At 49.1% G+C, this 26,720-nt stretch overlaps 1 protein-coding gene across 1 annotated transcript in view; it reads right to left on the bottom strand.

Moving 5' to 3' along the window:
• The window catches only part of Not11 (CCR4-NOT transcription complex subunit 11), a 190,761-nt gene that overhangs the window by 151,270 nt on the left and 12,771 nt on the right, over positions 1 to 26,720 (bottom strand). The gene's annotated exons all lie outside the window — the stretch shown is intronic.

The following is a 26,720-nucleotide window of genomic DNA, read 5'->3' as shown; positions in this document are numbered from 1 at the left end:
ACCATAACTAGTCCAGTACTATATAACTTTTCCAGTCTAAATTAATTAATAAATTCCATTCCACAGAATATTATGGAAATAAGACAGAAAAATTACAAATTGAAAGTAATGTGTATTTTTCCTAAAATATACACACCTTGAGCTCTTTTTTTCATGAAAATATTTTCGGTAAAGCTGGAAGACTAGCCATAAGACTTTTAGCCAGGTACAATTACCCCGCCGCTAGTCAGCGAGGGTTGGGGATAGGGGGCAGTACCGGCTACCCCGCATACGCACACACACCGGTGTTCTATCGTCTTTTTTTATTGTAGGCAGGACTTGCAGGTGGATAGGTGATGGCGTACCAAATTTATATAGAGAGCTCAAGGTTTGTATCCTTAGGAAAAATACAAATTACTTTAAAATTGTCATTTTTCCAACACTGGTACAAACCCTTTCGCTCTTTATTAGGGAAGACCCACCCTAAGATGGTGGAAGTCCTAACCAACTGACAGGTTTTTGACCCAGGGTATTCCTCTACAGGTATGCTATGCACAATCTTAAAGCGGAATCACCCTGACACCTCGCTAAACCTACGTACATTGCACACTTTAGCAACCTGAGCAATCCATGTGATACTAGAAATGTGACTTGTCTAGGTAAGAATATGCGGAAGTCCTGAGACTTCTTTGACCAAATCATAGACGTTACCCAATTCTCACCTCACAAAGGGGATATGAGGACATAACAAATATATGTGCATATATCAGGCTACATATGGGAAATGGTTATACCTGCGGAGAGTGGAGGCCACCTTTGTATTGTACCGTAGGTGCTGTGCCCCAAGAGAGAGGAAGATGAAAGAAAGAAAATGCCAGTCATTCTTCTCATTCATCCCAGACTTAATTCCGGGTAATGCCGCCCTCCACCATCTGCTACTTGTCCATCACGGAATTCGAGGTCCTTATGCCACTTATTGTGCACACCACAGGATTGAGAACATCTCCATGTTCCAGTGGGTTACGTCTTCCAGGAAATGGGAGATGAAGGCTGATGCTTCACTACGCCCACTGGAAGAACCTGTGCCACAGAATAGTTTCCTAGAACACTAAGGGCATGTTTAAGCCCCTAAAATGGTGAGCTCTTGGTTTCCACGGTCGCGGAGGAGAGTCCGGCTTCGAGCAGTGCTCTACGAGCACGAGATTGTATCCTTTGGTGACAAACCTCCTTTCCGCTCGGTGGTGAGCTCTTGAAGATCGTTAGAGGTAACACCTCATCGCCCCCACCGGGCATAGAGGCAGTTGATCTGGATCATCGGTTATACATATCCCGAAGACTCCCAATCCAGTAGGGCTCGAATCTGGGATCCGTTGCTGTCGGATTTTGGGTCTTGCGTCACACTCAGGGGATGAAGTCGAGTATTACCCATCACCAATCATTAAAATGGGAGACATCTATGTTGTAAGAGAGGGCGTGCCGTTCTTTAATTCTCCTGGCCGAGGCCAAGGTGAGCAGAAAGGTTTTCTTAAGGTGAAGATATGATGTCTGACACAGCAGCCCTCAGAGTGCTCCCGGGAGGCGGTCTAATTTCCCGCTGAGGGCATGTACGTTCGGAACTCCGCAAGAGGATAAACAATTCCAAATGAAAGGAAAAAACTGTTTTCTGTCAAGGGAGAGACTCAAGGCTGAGAAGTAGTCTTTGACCGTCGAGACCGAGAGGAATCTCCTCCCTGAGGCCAAAGGAACTCCGCTATCACTAGAGTAGTGGCGTCGAGAGGAGTGATACCCTTCCACCACAGTACTTCCCGCTTTACCTGGTAGTCATCGGTTGATGATCTCTGGGGGTAATCGGACATCTTTTTTGCAGAGAGATGTGAAAAGCCTCTCCTCGGGAGGAGAACGCATTCTACGGCAGTTTAAGGATACCTCCCCATGTGGTTGTCTGCGAAGATCGTGACGTGCAGGGGGTCACTCAGCATCTCTGTGAGCAGATGCAGGAGGTTTGGAAACCCTTCTGCCTGGTGCCTCCTTGGAGCTAGGAGGGTCATCGACAGGCGAGATGTCCTTCCTAGTTGAGTAATCTTCTTACTAAGCCAACAAGAGGGGGACGTGGGACGTGTCAACATCAATGCTGTCACCCTGTTGTCAGAAAGCACCTAGCGAAGTACTTGTGAAAAAGTTATCAACAAGCAGAGCCTTGGAAACTTGTTGAACAGAGACATAGCAAACAGGTCTACTGTTGGAGAAACCCACAAAGCCAGGACTCTGTTGGATACTTGAGGATCCAAAGACCACTCAGAGCCAACCATCTGAGTCACTTTACTCAGATTGACCGCAAGAACATCTCTCTTGTCCAGGATGGGCATGGCTGAAAGGGTGCCCAGTTATCTTTGTGGTGGCCGATGTGGTAACGTCCCTCACTACTGAACGCCAGACTGAGGTTTGAGTCCCGCTCAAACTCGTTGGTTTCTTTGGTTGCTGCAACCTCACCATCCTTGTGAGCTAAGGATGGGGGTTTGGGGAAGCCTATAGGTCTATCTGCTGAGTCATCAAAAGCCATTGCCTGGCCCTCCTTGGTCCCAGCTTGAGTGCTAATCATATGTATATATGGTCAGTCTCTATGGCATTGTACTGCTTGATAGGGCAATGTCACTGTCCCTTACCACTGCCATTCAAGAGCGACCTTTAAACCTTAGTATTCCCCAGCTAGTTGGCATAGGTGCTGTTCGCTCATCAACACCGAGTGTCCCCTAGGAACTGTTGAAACTCCTAGATTCAGAAAAACTGCTCTAATTCCAAGATGTTCCTGTGGCAATGTTGTTAAGATTCGGACCAGAGTCCGGAGTTCGTGTGATGCCACATGTGCCCTGCCTCCTTCTTTTGATGCGACTTTGAAGAGCATCAATTGCAGGGTTGAGAAGGAATATCCAACCCCCCTGAGGAAGTTGGAATCTGATGCTCACCTGTTGGTCCCCCAGCACTCCAAGGACAGGTGGCCTTATCGGACAGAGTAACTGATGTGCTCTAGTAGCGAGTCTAGTAAAAAGAAGATACTTAACTCTTTCTTCAGTCTTTCTTACCTGTTCTGGGAAGGAAAAACTTTCCTAGTCTAATGTCTAGGAGCATTTTTAGGTATATCAGTTTTGTGTTGGTCGCAGGGATGACTTCTCGAGATTTTACCACAACCTTCAGATCGTGACAAAACTCGTAAAGCTTTACTCTCTGTTGGAGAAGGGTTGACCCCGAGTCTAAAAGAATTAGCCAGTAGTCCATGTGCCTCAACAGACGAATGGCGTTCCTGAGAGCCCCGACTGACACTAGGGAGAATCTCCTTGTGAAAAGCGGAGGAGGTGCAACCAAGTCAAAAGACCAACCTTAAACTGGTAGTGGCGATTGCAAAAGATGATTCTTAGATCCTTCCTTGAAGATGGATAAACTGGAATCTGGTGGTAAGCATCTTGATTCCAGAGATGTCAAGAAGTCCTCAGGTCTGACTGTTGTCTGACCATGTGTACCCTCCCCATACTAAACGAGGTTTGTTGAACAAACTTGTTCAAAGAGGAGGAGTTGAATACTGGACTCCCAACTCTAGGTGCTTTTTCTATGCAAAAAGTAGACTGCAAAAGCTTGAAGACCCCATTGACAAAACGTGTTCTCTTATCTTGGGGCACAGGAGGTCACAAGGTGGCATTCCCTTTCTCGTGACTTGGTGATGTAATAAATTACTCATGCATTGATGACGTAAAGCCTGAGTTCAGCTGTCCGTGCAAACACTCAGTTTCGTTTAGGTTTTTGAGAAACTCGCTCTTGCACCTTAACAGGTGGATGGGAATGTGATGATGAGTATGCCTTCTCGTGGAACTTGAAGATTACTCTACCCCTGGAGTTATCTCGGTTACACGGTGGGGTTCGTTACCAACTCTTGTTCGTGTAAACCATTGCAAAAGAGACCTCTTTGTCCAAGTGGATTACCAAGTAGGGCTCATGTGGAGGCGTTTAACGAGTGATCCAGCATTGCAATTCGCTACAGGGACTGGATGAATCATGCTGGTATGAGGTGTCATGGTTGAGAAAGAAAAATCCTCTGAACTCGCAGGAGAGATTCGTAGCTGTCAGCAAGTCTAAGCACTACCTCGTCATCCCATTCCGACAAGTTACACTCCGAGGGGCTAGAGAAAGGCATGGATGAAACAAAGATTCTTCTCAATGCCCCAAGCATAAGAGATCACTCAGAAGAGCATCAAACTTGCAGTCCAGAAAGGTGTTCCCCCTGAGAAAAGCAGAACGATGTTTCGGACTTCAGACTCCCCCCCCGGGTAAGTTAACTCAGGTTGATTGGGAGCGTCGTCTCAGTGCGCTGACGAGAAGGACTAAGGTCAAGTTCTGGGTTGGCCATATTTAGCATTCCCGACGGATTACTCCAAGTGCTGGATCCAAGTTGCTCTTGCACAAATCCCGATGGAGTCCGTGCATGCGGCGACAGGTGAGCGAGCAGATAGAACCAGTTAGAGACACTAGAGGCTCTGTTGCCGCCCATTAAATTCACTGTTGGCGCCCATTAAATTCAGTCTCCAGAAGGAAGACCCAGGTCAACTTCCGAAGGAGCTAGTGCACTTCCTCTGGCCCCTGACTGGATAAACTCCCGCAAGTAGCTATAGCGTCGTGAACGTTAAAAATATTCATGAGCAAATAGCTGACGAAGCAAGGAGATCTCTCGAATCCATGTTTGTTATTGTTCGTAAATGTAAGAATGAGCCGATTCCACTCCCTAGTAAATAGGGGATAAAAGATTGATTAATGGATTCTAAGTTTTCTGGTATCCTGACAGCAAAGGTCATTGACGTCGATATCATTAATTATACAGTATATAAAGAATAAAAGAATATTTAATCAGAACCATAAAAGCTAACATATCTTTATAAAAATTAAATAGCTTTCAGAAGACCTGCCGTCTTATGTGAAAGCTGAGATGGCGAACAGCTAGCTGGATAGAGGCGATCACAAGGTGACGACTAATCGCAAGCTGGGGAACAGCGGGCAGTGGTGGAGCGTCCAGCAGGCAAGTGACGATCACAAGCTGATGAACAACGATCAGCAGAGTGACGTTCCCGAGCTGGCGAGTGACGATCACGAGAAGTCGGGGTACGAGCACTAGCCCGGCGAACGACAATCACGAGCAGGAGAATGGCGAGAAGATCATCGGTCTCTGGAGCTGGAGCACTGACAGAGGACGAGGGGGAACGTCTGGACTAGCACAAAGGACTACGGCCCCTGGAGGATGAAGAGATCCTAGGATGGCGAGCATTCTCATCATCAGCGTAACTTCGACTTCGGAGGATGCTGGAGAAGGATCTCTCTAGGCCCCATGTTGCAGTTCTACCAAGACATCCTTAGGAAGAGGTCTTGTAACACCCAGCGACGACCAAACCTACAAAAGATCAGAAAGAGAGAAGGACCCTCCCGAGGGCGAGGGCCAAGTTACTTCTCTAGGGGCATCAGCAACATCCACAGATCCCCGAGGTTGTCCTGGAGCTAGCTGGTCTACGCTCCTACTCAACCGCTTCTCGGAAGAGGTTGAGCCAGCAGGAGCTTCAGGAAGAGATCGGGGGGGGGGGGGGGTCAAGGAAGATGTCCATGGTTTCTTCTCCCTCAAGGAAGACTTCGAATACGAAGAATCCCTCTTGGACTTCTTTTTACGCCGATGCCCAAATCTTTCCCACTGGGGGCAGACCACCCCCTACACTCAAATTGGTCACATATTCCGTAACTGGAATACAAACATACGCTATTTATAAGAGTTGACTCACCCATTAGGAGGGTGGACATCCCTGCCAATCAGGCTTTTTGGTTTTTACCCATTTGTGTGTGTCAGCACATAATAGGTGGAAACCCAACACCTTGCTAAAACTTTTCTATTCATGGTCTGCAATCTACAAAAGCGTGTGTGTTTGTGATACTAGCAATGCGTCTGAGAAGGTAAGAGTGCTTCCTATAGTCTATCCAGAATGTCATGAAACATAGAGTAGGTTTCCGACGTTGCCGCTTTGCGCCAATTTCATTCATTAAATCTCACTTAAGGCGAAAAAACAGTGTAGATTTGGCATACACTTTGCCACATCTCTCTCTGTCTCAGGTCAGGAAGGTTAAGTAGCTTATCACTTTGGTTCTGATACCCAAGCGTGACGGTTTAAGATGGAAGGCTCCCCACGACAGCAATTAAGTGCTCAGACACGAGAAGTCATATTCAATGTCCACGAGTACTTCAAAAGGGAGAAAGAAAACAAAACTGTTATGCATGGCTTTGACAAGGCAGTACAACATACAAAGGATGCAACTAAGCAGTGCAGAAGTACGATATATCGCATTTGTAAGGAAGGATAAGACAGCTTAGAAGAAAATGAAGCTCCCATTTTTAACGTAAAGAAAAGGAAAAGACGACCAACTGTAACCAACATCGATGGATTTGATCAGTGCGTTTTACGAAGGAAAGTTCTCGGTTATTAGGTCAGAAAGGAAATTCCAACGCTGGATAGCATTCTACTTGAAGTCAAAGAAAATATTGGATTTAGTGGATGCAGAGAATCTTTACGTAAGATACTTAAAGAAATCGGATTTAAATACGGAAGAGTTAACAGGCAGAATTTCTACTGGAGAGAAGTGATATTGCAAGTGCCAGGACCAAGTTCCTACATGAAATGAAAAATATTAGGGGTACAGGAAAAAATGTCTGTTATATTTCTGGATGAAACCTGGATTAATCAGAATTATACAGTCACCAAGTGTTGGATGGATGAAAGTTCGACAGGAGCAACTGGAATAAACCCACCAAGCGGGAAAGGGAGTAGAATTATCATTTTGCATGCTGGATCTGAGCAAGGATTCGTACCAAATGCACAGTTGGTATTCCAAGCAAAGAACGACGATGACTATCACCACCAAATGAATCACATTGTATTCGAAAAATGGTTTCGAGAGCAGCTCATACCCAATATACCACAACAGTCCGTTATAATTATGGACAACGCATCATACCATTCAGTGCAAAGTGACAAACCTCCTACCATGGCAAGCACAAAGGGAGAGATCCAAGACTGGTTAAGAAATAAAGGTGAAAATCCCCCAGAATATCTGACGAAGTGTGAATTGCTTGAAATGGTGAAAGCAGTGAAACATGGAAATGCTCCAAAATATGTCATCGACAAAATAGCTTTGGAAAAAGGTCAAAGGTCGTAAGACTGCCACCTTATCACTGCCAATATAGTGCAATTGAACTCATTTGGGCGCAGGTTAAAAACTATGTAGCCAAAAGGAATACATTTAAAATGGTAGATCTAACATCTTTGCTGCAAGTGGCACTGTCATGCGTGACAGCAGAAAATTGGAAAAATGCTGTTAATCATGTTGAAAACATCATTATACAAGACACAGAGAATGATGTTGCTGTGAATCAGTTTGTTGATTCATTTGTTATAGAAGTAACTTCATCTGATGAAGAATAGTACAGAACAAATTAATGCTGAAAAACACTGCAGGATTATCTTGATTTAATTTAATGAAAACTTCTGTTTTATTTTGTTGTTTAGTTTTATCCTGTGATGGTAAACAACGTTTATTTTTGTAAACAATTTATTTTATGGGAAAAATCTTTATTGACTTCACTGCGTACATTTGTTTTACTCCTTGTTTCTATGTTAGAGGTTTCATCCTCATATGAGAATTTACTTCCTGTTAACCAAGACAATTTCATTTTTATACTAAAACAGTGCCTTATTTTAAAGAAAATGTCAATTAATTTTATCGTTTCATTGTCCTAATATCCAAGAAATTGTTTAATGGAGAAAAGTATTATTTTATGAAATATTTGATGTTTGGCACATTCATCAATTCTACAACAAATATGGTGAGAGAGAGAGAGAGAGAGAGAGAGAGAGAGAGAGAGAGAGAGACGATGCCAGGCTACAGATATCTTCAAGAACCAGACTACACATTTGATAATGATCAAATATAAACTGATTCAATCAGAATTCAAATTATATAAAGAATAAAAGTTAAAGCTTTGAGTAATAAAGCTCAAAAACATTTAGTACATTAAGATTCCAGTCTTGTATTGAACTAGATTGATCGTAGGGTAGAGAACGTTAAATTTTTATTTTCATCTGAGATGGATCTCTTCAAAGTTGTAGAAATACTGTGATATGTATTAAAGGACATTTACTTGTCTCCCGTACTTTATATGGTGCTCAAACTCTCCCTAAAAAGAATTTTTACATGAATGTTTTTAAAATAAACAAAGCAATCAACTTTATGAGCTGTTTTCGAAACACAAGGTCAACTTAATCCACAACAGCCATTCAGCTTTTGTGTGACTGGAAAGATTAAGATTATGGGATTAAAAAGGAAATTTCACGACCGTATTAAAGGACCCAGAATGGAAGGATGCTGGGATTAGCTTGAGTCAGATTAAAAGTCTTGAGGAAGTTTGGCATCGCCGCAAACCTACTCGATGTTTCATGACATTCTAGACAGACTATAGTTATAGGAATCGTCCGAGGTCACCAAGACGTAACAGTATTGACACAATACCAGGTTACACAAGGTTGGTTGAGGTCAGCTTTGTAGAGGACCCTGGATGCTGATTTCCCAGAGAGGGGAGGATGAAGAAAAGAAAGAACCAGTCATTCTTATTCATTCACTCAGACTAAAACTGGGTAACCAATGCCCTCAACCTCCCGCTATTTGTCCATCAAGGAGCTTCAGGTATTAAACCAGTTATTGTGCAGCCACCACAGGACTGATGGAGAATGTGTCGAGTCTCCTGTGGGTTACGTCTTGCAGGTAGTGGACGGTGAGGGTCATTTGACACTTCCAAACGTCTGCATGTAGAACCTGCACCACAGTGTAGTTTTGTTTAAATGCCAGGAACGTAGCAATGCCCCCGATGTTGTGTGCTCTAGGTTGAAGTGTCAGAGGAGGATCTGGATTCAGTGCGAGGTCAATGACCTTAAGAATCCAGACAGAGATGGTGTTCTTTGTGATCCTCCTCTTGACCTTCCTCATGCTGATGAGCAGTGTTGACACTCGGGGCGAGCACTCGTAATTTCCTTGAGGAAGGGCCTCCAGAGTCTCTTTTGCATAGTAACCGTTGATCTAGATCATTGGTGATGTTGCGAAGGACTCACAAAATGAAGGGTTCAGATTCTGGGATCTGAACTGCCAGAAACTAAGTCTAGCATTATCTGGTCCATAGTTGTGAAGGAGAGACGTTAAGGGTGCCCCATGGAGTTCGCCGACACTCTTGGCAGATGCCAACACGAGCGAAAGATCTGTCATCAAGGTCAGGAGACATCTGCTGCTTATGGTCCTGGAACGAGGTCTCTTTTCCGACTAAAAGTCTGTCAGCTCAAAATTCCATATGAGAGGCAATGCTGACGTGGAGAAAGGTTCATTCTTTCCGGTCTGAAGGCGAGGCTCAAGGACTAGCGGTGCCTTTCCTTGCCGAGACCAAGAGAAGCTTTCCACCCGAAGGTAACCGAGGAACACCCCTAATGCTGGCATAGTGGTATCGAGGGGAGGGATACCCCTTCTTTGATAACAACTTACAGTCCCCTTAGCTTGGATTGGCCCAAGTCAAAGATCTATCCAGGTATCCGGACATTCTCTTTGCAACTTGTTGCAGGAGAGACTCCCTGAGAGAGGAGGAGTTGGATAGTCTCCAAGCGTGGAGTTATACTGTAGTGAAGATACTGCTTTGTGAAAGATGTTCGCATGTGGCTGTTTAGAGTCGCTGAGGGGGTTTTCTCGGGATCACCGTCGGGAGCTGCAGATGAGCCGATGAGGCATGAAAAGTCTGGTGGGCAAGATGAATCTTGCTGACAGGACAAGTCTGATGGCCTGTTCCCGAAGATCAAAGGTGGGGAATGGATAAATCTAATTCCCGTATGATCTTTCAAGATCTACGTCAGTAGGAGAGACGAGTCTCCAAACGAGATAAGGCTGTTGATGACGAGGCCTGCTCTGAAGGGTAGTGGCAAAGAATGGGTGAATCCAATTCCTGTGGGAGGAATCCCCAGGGAAGGGGATCGGGTGATCCTTAGGAGTAGACACCACAGGGCCTGCCTGAAAAGAAGAGTGTTGCCTAGACCTCTCTGAAGATTCTTCCTCCTCCTGCATGTGCGCTGCTCTGCGCTTACGGGATAGAGATCGTGACGACGATGATCTGGAAGTACGCGCTCCAGAGGACTCGCAAGGTTGCCCGTGCTGCGAAACCCGGCGGGAATCGCGGTCGGGATCGCGCGATGGTAGAATCGCGGGTTCGCACGCGGGCGAACGTTGGCGCGCAGGCGCACGGAGATGAAAGCGCGGGTGCGCGCGGGCGAGAGGGCGCGCAGGTGAAAGTGCGCGTGGGCCCGCAGGTGAGGGTGCTCGCGGCTGTAAGGGTGAGCGCTGGCGGCCGGGAGAACAACGGCGCGCAGGGGAGCGATGGCACATAGGGCGAGAAGGCGATCGACTGCGCACAGGAGAGTTAGCGCGTGGACGCGTAGGAGACCTTCGGCGATCTGACGTATGGGCGCGCGGGCGTGTTGGAGAGCACTTGTGTGCAGGCGAAAGAACGCTGGCGGGTTGGAAATCGCTGGCGCGTAGTGGCGCGGTCAGGAGATATCAGCTGGGACGCAGGACCAGAAGGTGTAGTGGCGCGCAAAGGCGAACGCTCGCAGGCATGCACAGGAGACTTCTCGTGGGCGCGCAGAGACTCGTACCGGTCTAGAAGTGCGCACAGGTGAGTGCACGCAATGGCGCACAGGCAAAGGCTGGCGCGTGGGCGAGGTCTGCGGGCGCCCAGGAGATCGACGGCGAGGGGGCAAAGGAATAACCTCCTTGCCTGCACCCAGATCTGGAGATCGTGGGCGCGCGGGGCGAACGTTGGCGCGCATTAGGACCAGGACGCGCAGATGTGCGCTGGCGAGTAGGCGATCGTGGGCGCTCAGGAGAACATGGGCGCGCAGCAGGAACAGGGCGCGCAGATGTGCGCTGGCGAGCAGGAGAGAGCTGGCGCACAGAAGATCCCTGACGAGCAGGAGATGAACCGAAGAGGCGCTTCATAACTCCCTTATAAGGGGAAGGAAGGCCTCTACGGCGAAGAGGAGGGCGAGCCTTACGGCGAAGACGACCTCGAGGGGCAGCAACACCATCGTCAGTCCTCCGAAGAGGAGTCTCCGTCAGTGAACTCCCCCGAGGGAGAGAATCACCCGCAGGAGAGACCGTTGGACCCAGCTCCTCCCTCGAAGGATGTTCGGAGGGGGAACTGAGCCTTCAGCAACATCCGCAACAACAGCAGGGGTTTGGCCCGACCCGTCGGAAGCTTCTGCCACAACAACATCGACAATAGACAGAGGATCTACCTCTGCTATTACCGGCAACTGTTTGACAGCTGCACCCAACTGGATCAGGTCAAACAGGGCTTCCCTGGAGGGCGAGCCCTTAAGCCCCAAGGAAGCCCAAAGCTGCAAAAGATCATTGTTAGCAACAGAGTCATCAACATCAATATCCTCCCCTGGAGGTGGAGGAGGAGGAGCTGCCTCGCTATGGGAGGCAACTCCCTCTCCCGAACCCCGAGGTTGGTCAACAAAAGAAAGGCCTACGCTACCACTCGACGGCCCCTCGCGAGAGACCGATCAAGTGGGAGCTTCGGAGGAGGTTCCGGCAACAGAAGAAGAGTCTTTGGAACCTTCCTTCTTCAAGGCAGCCCTTGAAAGAGAAAGGTCACGCTTAGACTTCTTCTTACGTCGCCGGGAAAACCTCTCCCACTGGGAGGTAGACCACTCCCTGCACTCACTACAAGTTTTATCCGTATCACACCATTGACCTCTGCAGTACAGACACAAGGTGTGAGGGTCCGTCTCGACCGCCGACAAGGGCGGTCGGGTAGTCCAGGGCACTTCCGCATGATAGAGAGAGGCCAACTTCCAAACACACGTGCTGTAAGAAAAAGCAAAAAAATTAAGGCTGTCAAAAATGCGAGGGTGAGACAGACAGGTCTGATCATCACCCGAGCCAAAAGTGAAGTGAATCAGTTCACCGGTGTGTGAGGGGGGAGGGGTAGATAGCTACCCCTCCCCTACCCCCTCGCTAACCAGCGAGCGGGTAGTTAACCCTCGTTAAAAATCTAATGGCTCGTCATTTCAGCTACGCCGAAAGTAATACCCCATGTAAACAGCGTGGTTTGTATTTCGGTTACAAAACAAATGAAGTTTATCAGTCATATTAAACAAACAAGTAGTAACAGAATAAATACATAAGCGATTGCCAAACCCCCAAGTCAATGTACTTCACCAAATAATAAGTCCGGTACAGCGACACGGAAAGCAAACAAAAATTCCAATGGCCGACCAATGATGTCAGTCCAACCGGCAGAGATGATCTCAGAAACAGAAAACGGAAATGATTCCAAGTACCACCCTGTAAGGCTTGTTAACCACCTAACCGCACAACCACCACACAGCGGTTGCCGCGAGTTTTGAAAAATTCTGCCAGACGTCAGAGACTATAGCTATATATATATAACTGCCAGGTAAGTTCTATTCATAAAAATTTAATTTATTCTGTTTTTGTCATCATTCCATTTCATTATTTTATATTTATGCTTTTCATGTGATTTTTTTAGTCCAAGTTATGTTACCACAAAAAAAAAAATACTACAACTTCAACTTCTAATTTTGTGTTATTCAAGGGTAATAGGCCTGGAGTACTGTATTAGGGCTATGTGTTGTAAGTCTGTTACGGAGCAAAGGGTTAATAAGGATGTAGCATCCAAAGTTAGGTTAGGAGGACAAGGTCAGGTTACAATTCAGCATTGTTATTTCCCTTGTTATTTAATAAATGGTGTGACCTCGTAGATGCTTAAAATACATTTTTGTATTTCATCTTTTATATTTTCTCCCACCAAATAACAGCAGTTTACCCTCTGTGGTCCCCCTTCTTCTTCTTGGGGAAACGTATTTAAAACTACTAATCTAAGACCTGCTTTACATAAACAGTTTGAAATCGTGCGATTACGACCACCGTACGGTTTGGAAATCAATGTAGATCAATGAGGCCCTTCACACGTTCCGGAAGGTTTAGAATACTCAGGAAGTTTATGGCACCCTTCAGACGAGAAGTTTTCAACCCATGCGGTAGCAGTTGTTCAGCGGTTGCAGAGGGTCGGCATTCCTCTTATGCTGCTATATTTCAGTGATTAATATGAAGTGTCTTATTATTATTATACAGTGTAATAGCAGAAGTACACTAAATATTTATCTTAATGTTACTGTTCTTAAAATATTTAATTTTCCTTATTTCCATTCCTCACTGGGCTAGTTTCATTGTTGAGGCCCCTGGCTTATAGAGTCCTTTCAATGACGTCACTGGGAATCGCCGGCGGCCATGCTGGAGGACATACAAAGCGAAAACATGGCAGCTGCTACAGCGAATATGGACAATGAGAGCGACTTTGTCAAACAATTGTCGGGTGATGATATGACAAATTCGAAGATAATTTGTATTTTTCCTAACCATACAAACCTTAGCTATTTACAGAGGGTTTACCTTTTAGCGCAGCTGAAATGACAAGCCAATAGTTTTAACGAGGGTTAATTACCCCCGCGCTAGTTAGCGGGGGGTGGGGAAGGGTAGCTTGCTACCCCTCCCCCCTCCACACACTGGTGACTTGCTTCACTTCACTTAGAGGTAGGACTTGACTTGGGGGTCAGGGATGGCGGACACATATGTGTAAATAGCTAAGGTTTGTATGGTTAGGAAAAATGTTATTTTCATTAGTAAAATAAATTTTTGAATATACTTACCCGATAATCATGTAGCTGTCAACTCTGTTGCCCGACAGAAATCTACGGTCGGGATACGCCAGCGATCGCTATACAGGTGGGGGTGTACACAACAGCGCCATCTGTGGTCAGGTACTCTAGTACTTCTTGTCAACACCACCTCAATTTTTTCCTCGGTCCACTGGTTCTCTATGGGGAGGAAGGGTGGGTCAATTAAATCATGATTATCGGGTAAGTATATTCAAAAATTTATTTTACTAATGAAAATAACATTTTTCAATATTAATCTTACCCGATAATCATGTAGCTGATTCACACCCAGGGTGGTGGGTGAAAACCAGTGTACATGTTAATCAATAAGGCTAAGTATCCCGTATTTTATTTTATTAGTTATTCAAAAATAACATAAAATAAATAAGTACCTGGTAAGGAAGACGACTTGAACCATTACTCTGCCTTTATTAAGTACGTCTTCCTTACTGAGCGTAGCGGTCCTCTTAGGATGCTGAACGACTCTTAGGTGCTGAAGTATAAAGGGCTGCAACCCATACTAAAGGACCTCATCACAACCTTTAACCTCGGCGCTTCTCAAGAAAGAATTGACCACCCGCCAAATCAACAAGGATGTGGAAGGCTTCTTAGCCGACCGTACAACCCATAAAAAGTATTCAAGAGAAAGGTTAAAAGGTTATGGGATTATGGGAATGTAGTGGCTGAGCCCCCGCCTACTACTGCATTCGTAGCTACGAATGGTCCCAGGGTGTAGCAGTACTCGTAAAGAGACTGGACATCTTTGAGATAGAATGATGCGAACACTGACTTGCTTCTCCAATAGGTTGCATCCATAACACTCTGCAGAGAACGGTTCTGTTTGAAGGCCACTGAAGTAGCCACAGCTCTCACTTCATGTGTCCTTACCTTCAGCAAAGCAAGGTCTTCTTCCTTCAGATGAGAATGTGCTTCCCTAATCAGAAGCCTGAATTAGTAAGAAACTGAGTTCTTAGACCTTGGAAGAGAAGGCTTCTTGATAGCACACCATAAGGCTTCTGATTGTTCTCGTAAAGGTTATGACCTTTTTAGATAGTACTTAAGAGCTCTAACTGGGCAAAGTACTCTCTCCAGTTGGACAGGCTTGGGATCTCGAACGACTTAGGCCAAGGACGTGAAGGAAGCTCGTTTTAGCAAAAAACCGAGCTGCAAGGAACATGTAGCCGTTTCAGATGTGAAAACTATGTTCCTGCTGAAGGCGTGGATCTCACTTACTCTTTTAGCTGTTGTCAAGCACACGAGGAAAAGAGTTTTTAATGTGAGGTCCTAAAAAGAGGCTGATTGGAGAGGTTCAAATCTTGATGACATAAGGAACCTTAGGACCACGTCTAGATTCCAGCCTGGAGTGGACAACCGACGTTCCTTTGAGGTCTCAAAAGACCTAAGGAGGTCCTGTAGATCTTTGTTGGTGGAAAGATCCAAGCCTCTGTGGCGGAAAACCGCTGCCAACATACTTCTGTAACCCTTGATCGTAGGAGCTGAAAGGGATCTTACGTTCCTTAGATGTAACAGGAAGTCAGCAATCTGGGTTACAGTGGTACTGGTTGAGGAAACTGCATTGGCCTTGTACCAGCTTCGGAAGACTTCCCCTTTAGACTGATAGACTCTGAGAGTGGATGTTCTCCTTGCTCTGGCAATCGCTCTGGCTGCCTCCTTCGAAAAGTCCCTAGCTCTTGAGAGTCTTTCGAAAGTCTGAAGGCAGTCAGACGAAGAGCGTGGAGGTTTGGGTGTACCTTCTTTACGTGAGGTTGACGTAGAAGGTCCACTCCTAGAGGAAGAGTCCTGGGAATGTCGACCAGCCATTGCAGTACCTCTATGAACCATTCTCTCGCGGGCCAGAGCAGAGCCAACCAACGTCAGCCGTGTCCCTTTGCGAGAGGCGAACTTCTGAAGTACCCTGTTGACAATCTTGAACGGCGGGAATGCATACAGGTCGAGATGGGACCAATCCAGCAGAAAAGCATCCACGTGAACTGCTGCTGGGTCTGGAATCGGAGAACAATACAACGGGAGCCTCTAGGTTATCGAGGTAGCGAACAGATCTATGGTTGGCTGACCCCACAGGGCCCAAAGTCTGCTGCAAACATTCTTGTGAAGGGTCCACTCTGTGGGGATGACCTGACCCTTCCGGCTGAGGCGATCTGCCATGACATTCATATCGCCCTGAATGAACCTCGTTACCAGCGTGAGCTTTCGATCTTTTGACCAGATGAGGAGGTCCCTTGCGATCTAGAACAACTTCCACGAATGAGTCCCTCCCTGCTTGGAGATGTAAGCCAAGGCTGTGGTGTTGTCAGAGTCCACCTCCACCACCTTGTTTATCAAGGCCAGATGAACCGCCAACAACTCCTTGCAATTGATGTGAAGTGTCCTTTGCTCCTGATTCCATGTTCCCGAGCATTCCTGTCCGTCCAAAGTCGCACCCCAGCCCGTGTCTGATGCGTCCGAGAAGAGACGGCGGTCGGGTTTCTGAACAGCCAAAGGTAGACTTCCTTGAGAAGAAAGCTGTTCTTTCACCACGCGAGAGTAGACCTCCTCTCTTCGGAAACAGGAACTGAGACCGTCTCTAGCGTCATGTCCTTTCTCCAGTGAGCCGCTAGATGATACTGAAGGGGGCGGAGGTGGGGTCTCCCTAACTCGATGAACAGGGCCAGCGATGAAAGTGTCCCTGTTAGACTCATCCACTACCTGACTGAGCATCGGTTCCTTCTCAGCATGCTCTGGATGCAAACTAGGGCTTAGTAGATCTTTGGGGCCGACGGAAAAGCCCGAAAAGCTCGACTCTGAAGATCCATACCCAGGTAGACAATGGTCTGGGATGGGACGAGCTGGGACTCCTCAAAATTGACCAGGAGGCCCAGTTCCTTGGTCAGATCCATAGTCCATCTGAGAATCTCCAGACAGCGACGACTTGTGGGAGCTCTTAAAAGCTAGTCGTCTGACGGAGCCGGACACAAGATCATGGTACTGCTGCACAGTCTGTGAACTGTCAACCATGGGGAAGCGAGGAAGTACAGTGACAACCCGAAGCTGTCTAGACTGTCTGGGTCGTACAGACAACTCCTTATCGGGTTGCTGAGGTTGCCGCACTGCGTCACAACAAGTCACTTCTGCTGGTTGTTGAACGTCTTCCCAGTGACACACTGACTCCGTAAACAAAAAATCCTCTAACAAGGACTAAGCTTGGACTGCATGTCTTGCAACACATCTCAAGGTCTATGGGAGCAGGTGTGGTAACAGACGGGGTTAGCGACTGAAGTGGAACCATTACCTTCCCTGGAAGCATGTTATGCTTAAATAAAAGTCCATAGGAGGCTACGCAGCTAAAGGCTCCTCTCCAAATGACAGAGTCCTCAAGGGAATATCAGAAGGAGGGAGAATAGCACTTTCTCATCTACAGGAACCATATCCGAGAAAAGCTAAGTTCTCTCAGTGAGGGTTTCACTGGTGCAAAAGCAGCAGACTAGAAGGCAACGTTATGAAACTGCTTGACAGTCTAGTGAGTTGGCAACAACCAAAGATGTGTGACTGAGAAGCATGCGGTAAGGTATGCAGAGCATGCTGTATGCAGAGCATGCTGTATGTAGAGCATGCTGTAAGGTAAGCAGAGCATGTTGCATGGCGTGCGGCTTATGCTGCATGGGATGAGGCTCATGCTGCATGGGATGAGGCTCATGCTGCATGGTATGAGGCTCATGCTGCATGGGATGAGGCTCAAGCTGCAAGGGAAGAGGCTTATGCCGCATGCGTTGAGGAGGATGCCGCATAGTATGAGGCTCCTGCCTCATGGGTTGAGGAGGATGCCGCATAGCATGAGGCTCCTGCCTCATGGTTTGAGGAGGATGCCGCATAGCATGAGGCTCCTGTGAGGTTCCTGCCTCAAGAGTTGCGTCTGCCTCAAGGGTTGAGGAGGTAGCTGCGCAGAGAGAGGCTCATGCTGTGAAGAATGCGGTTGCTGCATGCGTTGAGGCGGCTGCCTCATAGCATGAGGTTCCTCAAGAGTTGAGGTTCTTGCCTCAAGAGTGGAGGTGGCTGCCGCAAGAGTTGAGGTTGCTGCCTCAAGGATGGTGGAGGTTGCCGCAACGCAAGAGGTTGCTGCATAGCGTTGGTATCTGGCAACTCCCAATGCGGCAGCTCACGCGTGGAGGTAGGTTGAGGAACCTCAACATCATACGTCTGGCAGGGTGGACTGCGCAGAGGTGGAGTTGAGGTTGCTGCCTCGAGGATGGTGGAGGTTGTCGCACCGCAAGAGGTTGTTGCCTCGAGGATGGAGGAGGTAGTCGCAACGCATGAGGCTCCTACCTCAAGGGTAGAGGAGGTTGCTGCAAAGCATAAGGCTCCTGCCTCAAGTGTTGAGGAGGTTGCCGCGTGGCAAGAGGCTCCTGCCTCAAGGAAAGTGGAGGTTGCTGCACAGAGCTGGTATCTGGCAACTCCCAATGCGGCAGCTCACGCATGGAGGTAGCTTGAGGAACCTCAACATCATACGTCTGGCAGGCTGGACTGCGTAGAGGTGGAGGAGCGCTCGCAGGAGAAGGTGTGTTAACCTTCTCTGCCTGAAACTCCTGCATCAACACCACAAGCTGAGACTGCATTGTCTGCAGCATAGACCACTAGAGTTTAAGAAAGACAACAACAAACGGAGCTACTGTCCGTTGAGACTGAGGGTCTAAAACAGCTGGTGCGGCAACAGACGGAGCTACTGCCTGTTGCGATACCACCTTGCCTCTCTGGGAGGTGTGCAGTTGTCGTACTGCAGCAAGTCCGAACTGACCCAGTGCTAATGGCTACACCTAGGAGTTGGACTTGCGCGGAAGGGACCGACTTGCACTTAAAAGCTGCAAGATTTGGTCCATGGTTTCTGCGAGAAACCTCTTCCGCAGACGAGGAATAAAAGGGCTCTCTCGTCTTTGTGTGGGTGGGGTGATCACGTCGGCAACGTGTGTAAATACACCCGAAACCACGGAGCGAAACGTCTGTTCGTCGATCAAGGCCTGCTGAACCCATAAGTCCTTCGACATTACTTCTCCCCTGGGCTTGGGAGCTTGTAAGAGGTCCCAGACTAGGCGAACAACTGGCACGAACAGACGAACCCTCGAACGCAACACTGTAACACTTTGCGCTTATCACTTTATCACTTTTGATTTTCTGTTTGCACTTATTTCACTGAACTCGAAACTTTAAGTGGTTTGTACCTGAAACACGCAATTCTATCCTTCCTTAAAAGTTAGTAATTGCGAAAACAGAATTACAATGTAACAGAAAAATATAATGAAAGATAAATAATTCAGTGGCTGGAAAGAGACTAAACACTAGATCAAATAAACTACGTTTAAAATCTCTCACCGCATAAAGCTTGAGAACAAGAATAAAACTCTAGAAACGTTTACATTCTTCCCCTAAAGAGACTAGGGAGAAGAGCAAAAACGATAACAACGTTACTCGCTTGAACGAAACGTTTATCCTCCTCTCTCTCCCTCCGTCTCTATCTCTCTCTCTCTCTCTCTTGACTTAGAACCTGAGAGATGAGCCCAATCATATATATCGTTAAAACATATTATTGTTAAAGGAAAAAAACTGAAAGATTTCCCAAATAAAAAGTTCCTTTATTAGAATTAAAACCATTAAGCTAAGAAAGAATGAACAAAACGCTAGAATCGGTTTACTCTTACTGCAACGTGACACCGTGAAAATTCTTTCTCTATCGTAACGATAGAGCGCAAGTTGAACGTTCTGAACGTCAACAACTGCAGAGACAAAACAAAACGTTAGTTCAACTTTGAAAACAGTACGAGACTATCAAAGAAATTCTTTCAAAAACATTAAAATAGCATAATATGTTAACAGGTAAAAACGAAATGACGGGCTCAATGTTAATTAACTTCGGTACCAAGAAAAGACCGCCTACTATTAGGAAAGGTCGAATATAAACAATTATAAAAATTGATTTTAATAAGTTTATAATAAAAGGAAGTTAATCGAAGAGGCCTATAAAAGGCGGAGAGATATAAAATAAATCTATAACTTTTGTTAAGCAAAATTAAGAAAGAGAGTCTATACTCTCTTAAACACCAACACTTCCGTCTAAGGGAAGGGTCGGCCATTTAAAAGTGAAAGAGAGTTCATACTCTCTTCGTCACCATAATTAATCAAATTAATTCCAAAAGCTAGCTAAGCTAATGATAAAACTTCCTGAATAGCGAAAGCTAAACTCTAGAGCAAATACATCACCAAATCGTGAGCAAAAACTCCAGAATCAACAGCGTATCCATGTAGGTCTAGCCGGAGGCACGACAGAGGAAAAATTGAGGTGGTGTTGACAAGAAGTACTAGAGTACCTGACCACAGATGGCGCTGTTGTGTACACCCCCACCTGTATAGCGATCGCTGGCGTATCCCGACCGTAGATTTCTGTCGGGCAACAGAGTTGACAGCTACATGATTATCGGGTAAGATTAATATTGAAAAATACAAATTATCTTCGAATTTGTCATTTGTTCCGTAACCGAAATACAAACCACGCTATTTACAGAGGGTGACTTACCCCTTAGGAAGGGTGGAAAGTCCCCAGCCTTACTGACTTCGGCTTGCCCGGGGGCTCGATCCCTCAGTGAGCAGCACTAGAGAGAGGGAGCCCCTATACCTCACAAGTTCCTAGCATCGCTAGGAACGAGTAGCCTACATAAGCAGTGTGAGGAGGAGAGTGTGACTCGTCCTATGAAGTTGACCTTGAGACCTTCAGATAGGAATTCTAGGATAGGACGTTCCCCATACCACCTCGTCAGGGTATGGGAGACGCAACAGTATTAAGCTTAATACTAGGAGCACAAAGAAGCATGGGTTACCTGCAGAGGTTGAGGTCAGCTATGCGAGGACCAGGATGCTGCTTCCCCAAGAGAGGGGAGAATGAAGAAAGAAGTAAGGGTCAGACATACTCTTTCATTCACGCAGAATAAGACCGGGTAACAACGCCCTCAACCTACTGCTACTTGTCCAAAAAGGAGCCTGAGGTTAGACCAGCTGTTGTGCAGCCACCACAGGGCCGATAAAAAACGTATCGAGGCTCCTGTGGGTCACTTCTTGCAGGTAGTGGGCTGTGAAGGTCGTTTGACGCTTCCAGACCCCAGCTTGAAGTACCTGCGTCACAGAGAAGTTTCTCTTGAAGGCCAGGGATGTAGCAATACCCCTGACATCGTGGGCCCGAGGGCGACGTGACGGAGGAGGGTCAGGATTCAGGGCATGGTGGATAACCCTTCGAATCCAAGCTGAGATGGTGTTCCTGGTGACCCTCCTCTTTGTCCTGCCCGTGCTCACAAACAAAGCTCGCACATGAGGACGGACTGCAGCCGTTCTCTTCAAGTAGTGCCTCAGACACCTCACTGGACATAGTAGCAGCTGGTCTGGGTCGTTTGTTACAGAACGGAGACTCGCGATCCTGAAAGAGTCGAACCGAGGATCCGGCACTCCAGGATTCTGAGTCTTGGCCACAAACTCAGGGACGAACCTGAACGTTACCTCCCCCCATCCCCTTGAATGGGCGATGTCGTACAAGAGACCATGAAGTTCACTAACTCACTTGGCCGAAGCCAAGGCGAGTAGGAAAGCCGTCTTCCAAGACAGGTGGCGATCGGAGGCCTGGCGTAATGGCTCGAAGGGAGGTCTCTTAAGAGACCTGAGGACTCGAACCACGTTCCAAGGAGGGGGTCTCACTTCCGACTGGGGGCAGGTAAGCTCATAGCTACGTATGAGTAAAGAGAGTTCTAGCGATGAAGAAATATCCACGCCCTTCAATCTGAAGGCCAAGCTTAAGGCTGAGCGATAGCCTTTCACTGCTGAGACAGAAAGGCGCATTTCTTCTCGCAGATACACGAGGAAGTCCGCTATTGCTGGAATAGTGGCATCGAGTGGAGAGATACCCCTTCCACGACACCAACCACAAAAGACTCTCCACTTTGCTTGGTAGACTCCCTCAGAGGACCTTCGCAGGTGCCGAGACATCCTCTCCGCAACCTGTTGCGAAAAGCCTCTCTCCGCGAGGAGACGCTGGATAGTCTCCAGGCGTGAAGCCGAAGCGAGGCTACGGCCCTGTGAGGGACGCCGGAGTGGGGTTGTCTGAGAAGCTCGTGTCGTGGAGGAAGCTCCCTTGGGAGTTCCGTCAGGAGTTGCAGAAGGTCCGGAAACCATTCAGCGTGATGCCATAGCGGAGCTACCAGAGTCATCGAACAGTTGACCGATAGTCTGGTCCTGTTGAGCACCCTTCTTATCAGACAGAACGGTGGGAAGGCGTACACGTCGATGTTGTCCCACCGTTGCTGGAAAGCATCTTGCCAGAGTGCCTTGGGGTCCGGGACTGGTGAGCAGTACAGGGGCAGCTTGAAGTTCAAGGCTGTCACGAACAAGTCCACAGTCGGGGAACCCCACAAAGTCAGGACTTTGTTGGCTATCTGAGGATCCAAAGACCACTCGGTACTCACTATCTGCGAAGCCCTACTCAGACTGTCGGCGAGCACATTCCTCTTGCCAGGAATGAAGCGAGCTGATAGTGTTATCGAGTGGGTTTCGGTCCACCTCAGAGTCTCTACTGCAAGATGGGATAGCTGTTGCGAAAAAGTGCCTCCCTGCTTGTTGATATAAGCCACTACCGTGGTGTTGTCACTCATCACCACCACGGAGTGACCCGCCAGGGACCGTTGGAACTGCTGAAGAGCCAGAAAGACGGCCTTCAATTCTAGCAGGTTGATGTGTAGGCACTTTTCTGATTCTGACCAAAGGCCTGAGGCCCTCTGGTTCAGAACGTGCGCCCCCCACCCTTCTTTTGACGCGTCCGAAAACAGAGTCAATTCCGGGGGGAGGACGAGAAGACTCACTACCTTCCGCAGGTTCTCGTCGACCAGCCACCACCGCAAGTCCGTCTGTTCCAGAGACCCCATTGGGATCCGAATGTCCGGGGAATCGGATCCTTGATTCCACCGGGACTTGAGCCGCCATTGAAGGGATCTCATCCTGAGGCGGCTGTTTGGAACCAGACGGGCCAGGGAGGATAGGTGGCCTAAGAGACGCAACCAAGATTGGGCGGGGAGTTCTTTTCGCCTGAGGAAGGGTTCCGCCACCCTCCTCAGCCTTGCTATCCGGTCGTCTGATGGAAAGGCTTTGTGGAGATTGGTGTCTATTAGCATGCCTAGATAAACCAGTCGTTGGGACTGCTGCAGAGAGGACTTCTCGAGGTTTACCACGATCCCCAGATCCTGGCAAAGATCCAGAAGCCTGTCTCGGTGCCGAAGAAGGGTCGACTCCGAGTCTGCTAGGATCAGCCAATCGTCCAGGTAACGAAGGAGACGAATGCCGTTCCTGTGCGCCCAAGATGAAATCAGGGTGAACACTCTGGTGAACACCTGAGGAGCTGTGGAGAGACCGAAACACAGCACCTTGAACTGGTAGATCTAGTTGTCTAGGCAGAATCTCAGGTACTTCCTGGAAGACGGATGGATTGGGATCTGGAAGTACGCGTCCTTTAGATCCAGTGTACACATGAAGTCTTGTGGTCTCACCGCAAGTCTGACCGTGTCTGCTGTCTCCATGCTGAACCGGGTTTGTTTGACAAACCTGTTCAGAGCTGAGAGATCGATGACGGGTCTCCAGCCTCCAGTAGCCTTCTCTACAAGAAAGAGTCGACTGAAGAAGCCTGGGGAGCCGTCCACAACCTCCTGGAGAGCACCCTTCTCGAGCATGGTCTCGACTTCGGCCTGAAGGGCCAGCCCCTTTGCCGATCCCGTGGCATAGGAGCTCAACGACACTGGATTCGCTGTCAGGGGAGGTTGAGATGTTGTGAACGGGACGCGATAACCTTGGCCGATCAGAGAGACCGTCCAAGCATCGGCCCCGTGTTGCTGCCACCTGCGGACGCAACGCTGAAGGTATCCCCCCACAGGTGGACATGCAGGGGGACTGCCACCCCTAGGAGTCTTGCCTCCCCTTGGCTGGAAAGGGCTTACACCACTTTCTTAGCTGCCGGTGCCTGTTTGGGAGCCTTACGAGGCTGTTGCTGCTGTTGTGGCGGGGCTGGAGGCTTATAGAGCCGAGTTGTAAGGGCCCTGTGGAGGAGGGAGTCCGTGCTGGATTTCCTCCACCTCTCAGCCGTTCGCTCCATGTCTTGAGGCTCAAACAGGCTCTCCCCCAGAAGGGAAGCATGTCGGAGCCTACACACATCTACGGCGGGGACCTTCGGATGGAATCTCTCGGACACAGCATCGCAACGCTTCAACACCGAGTTGGCCCACAGGGTGGTAACCTGGTGCGCCAAAAACTCGGTGGAGCGGATGCCCGAGAGCAAGAAGGTCTCTAGGGCCTTCCTATTGGTCTCCTTGGACAAGTCCTCCGATCGCAATAGGATGCCCAGAGATCCTAGCCAGAAGTCCAGCCACGAAGTGGCCTGCATGGCACACTTAGCGACCTTCTCGTGGTTAAGGATCTCTGCCGCCGAGAACGACACCTGCCGGGCAGAGAGTTTCTCAAGGGGAACTCCCTTCGCCAGCTCCTCCACAGAGTGATGGAGAGGAAGAGCGAGGTTGTGCTCACCCAGGATTTCGAAATACCTCCTCTGCTGGAGGCGAGGAGGAGGAATGAGCTTGTTCCCGGCAGTGGAACGACTGGAGGAGGCAAGAAGTGCGAGCTGAGCGTTGGCCCTAGCCCTGGCACTCTTCAGCCCCCGAGACCAGGGCAGAGCTGCACTGGTCTTAGGGGCCTTCCGAACGTCAAACACTTCATCCAGAATCGTGTCTTTGCCTTCACGGGGGGCGATGACTGGATCCGTAAGCCTGTTAAGTTGCCTTATCAGGCTTAGGACCTGCCAGAAGGCATGTTCGGATTCTTGCTGTTCTCCTCCCTGCGGGCTGGCAGCTAAGTCTCCTGCCCCAGAAATCTCTTCCTGGGGTGATACGTGGACATTCCCCTGGGTAGTCGTGGGTTCCTGACGAATCCTTGCAGAGGATTTAGGGACGGTCTTGGAATCCTTGGATTCCCTCCTGGGAGGGATACAGGATCCCAACAACGAGGTTCGAGGGGCCCCTTCCTCACGAGACGATTCTCCTGCCTGAAGCGAATTCTCCCCCCCTGGTGCCGAGGGGAAGACTACCGCCCCACTGGACTCACCTTAGGATGGAAAGGCCTCGTCCACGGGAGAAGGAGAGAGTACCTGTGCAGGAGAAGGGACCTTCGCGACCGACCTCTTGGGAACCAACTTCGCCCTGGGGGAAGTCACCACGAAGTCCACTCCTCTCTTTCTCTTCAGCGTAGGAGAGACAGCCGTTGGTTTGTTACCCTGGCCGGCAAGTGCTGGTTTCATAACCCTCACTAAAACCAAGTCTGCTGCTCCAAGGACACAGAGTCCGAAATCCTCGCTAAAGGGAAAGGGATCGGGCGATCCTTTGGAGTGGACACGACGGTACCTGCCTGAAAAGAAGGTGGGGAAGAATGATGTACTAACCTCTCCTCGTCCTGCACTACCAACCTGTGTTTGGATGGAGGTGATCCCGAGTGCCGTCTAGGAGCACGCGTTCCTGCTGCTACCACCGGCTGCGGAATTCGCCGCGAATGATGGTCGCGCAGGAGCGCGGGTGAGCGATCGTGCAGGTGGATGATCGCGCGGGCGCGCAGGCGAGCGGGCGCGCAGGCGAGCAGGCGCGCAGGCGAGTGGTCGCGCGGGCGCGAGGGTGGGCAGGTAAATGAACGCGTGTCCGAGGCGACGAACGCAAGCGTTGGCGCGACGGCGAGGGAACGCGCTGCCGCGTAGGTGAGGAAGATCGCTGGCGATGTAGATCCACAGGCGATCGATGACGAGCTGGTGAGTGCAGTCGCTCAAGTTGGCGATGGCGCGATGTGGCATGTCGACGCACTGGCGTGCGATGGTGAGCAGCATGCGCAGGTGAATGACCGCGTAATGGTAAGCGATGGCGAGCAGCATGCGCAGGTGAATGATCGCGTGATGGGGTGCAATGGTGATCAGCATCCGCAGGAGGGCGATCGTGCAGGGGCGAGTGATGGCGAGCAGCATGCGCAGGAGGGCGATCGCGTGATGGCGAGCAGCATGCGCAGGTGGGCGATCGCGTGATGGGGTGCGATGGTGATCAGCCTCCGCAGGAGGGCGATCGTGCAGGGGCGAGCGATGGCGAGCAGCATGCGCAGGAGGGCGATCGTGCAATAGCGAGCGATGGCGAGCAGCATGCGCAGGCGGGCGATCGCGCGATGGCAAGCAGCATGCGCAGGCGGGCGATCGCGCGATGGCGAGCTAGAAGCTGGCGAACCATGTTCCTTCAGGAGCGTTGGAGAACGTTGGCGCGCTAGCTGTCGCTGTTGAATAGGCGATACTAAGATCGCCTGTGCGCGCTGGCAAGCAGGTGAACGCTGGCGAGGAGGTAATCGCTGGCGCGTAGGTGATCGCTGGCGAGCTGGAGATCGCTGGCGAGCAGAAGGTCGACGCGTGTCATGTGAAAGGACAGGTGGCGCGGCGCGTTCAGGAGCAGGAACTGGGAGATCGCTGGCGCGTTGGCGAACATGTGTTTTTGACACACGCGCAGCACGATGTTGCGTAGCCACAGGACCAGGCAGATGGTGAGCAGGGAGTTCAGCAGGAACTATAGGGTGGTCAGAGACCGCAGGGCGATGGTCCTCAAATGAGCGCTGACGCTCGGAAGAGAGCTGACGAGCAGGAGAGCGCTGGCGAGGGGGGCGAACATCAGGAGAGAGCCGACGAGCAGGTGAGCGTTGGCGAGCAGGAGATCGTCAACGAGCAGGAGAGCGCTGAAGATCAGGAGAGCGCTGGCGAGCAGGAGAGCGCTTGTGCGCTAGCACTGCTCGCGTAAGGGAAGGATCCCTTAGCCC

Source organism: Palaemon carinicauda, chromosome 1, assembly GCF_036898095.1.
Source record: "Palaemon carinicauda isolate YSFRI2023 chromosome 1, ASM3689809v2, whole genome shotgun sequence".
NCBI lineage: Eukaryota > Metazoa > Arthropoda > Malacostraca > Decapoda > Palaemonidae > Palaemon > Palaemon carinicauda.
Note: the sequence above shows the minus strand (reverse complement) of the source record. Positions and strands in the feature narration are given on the sequence as shown.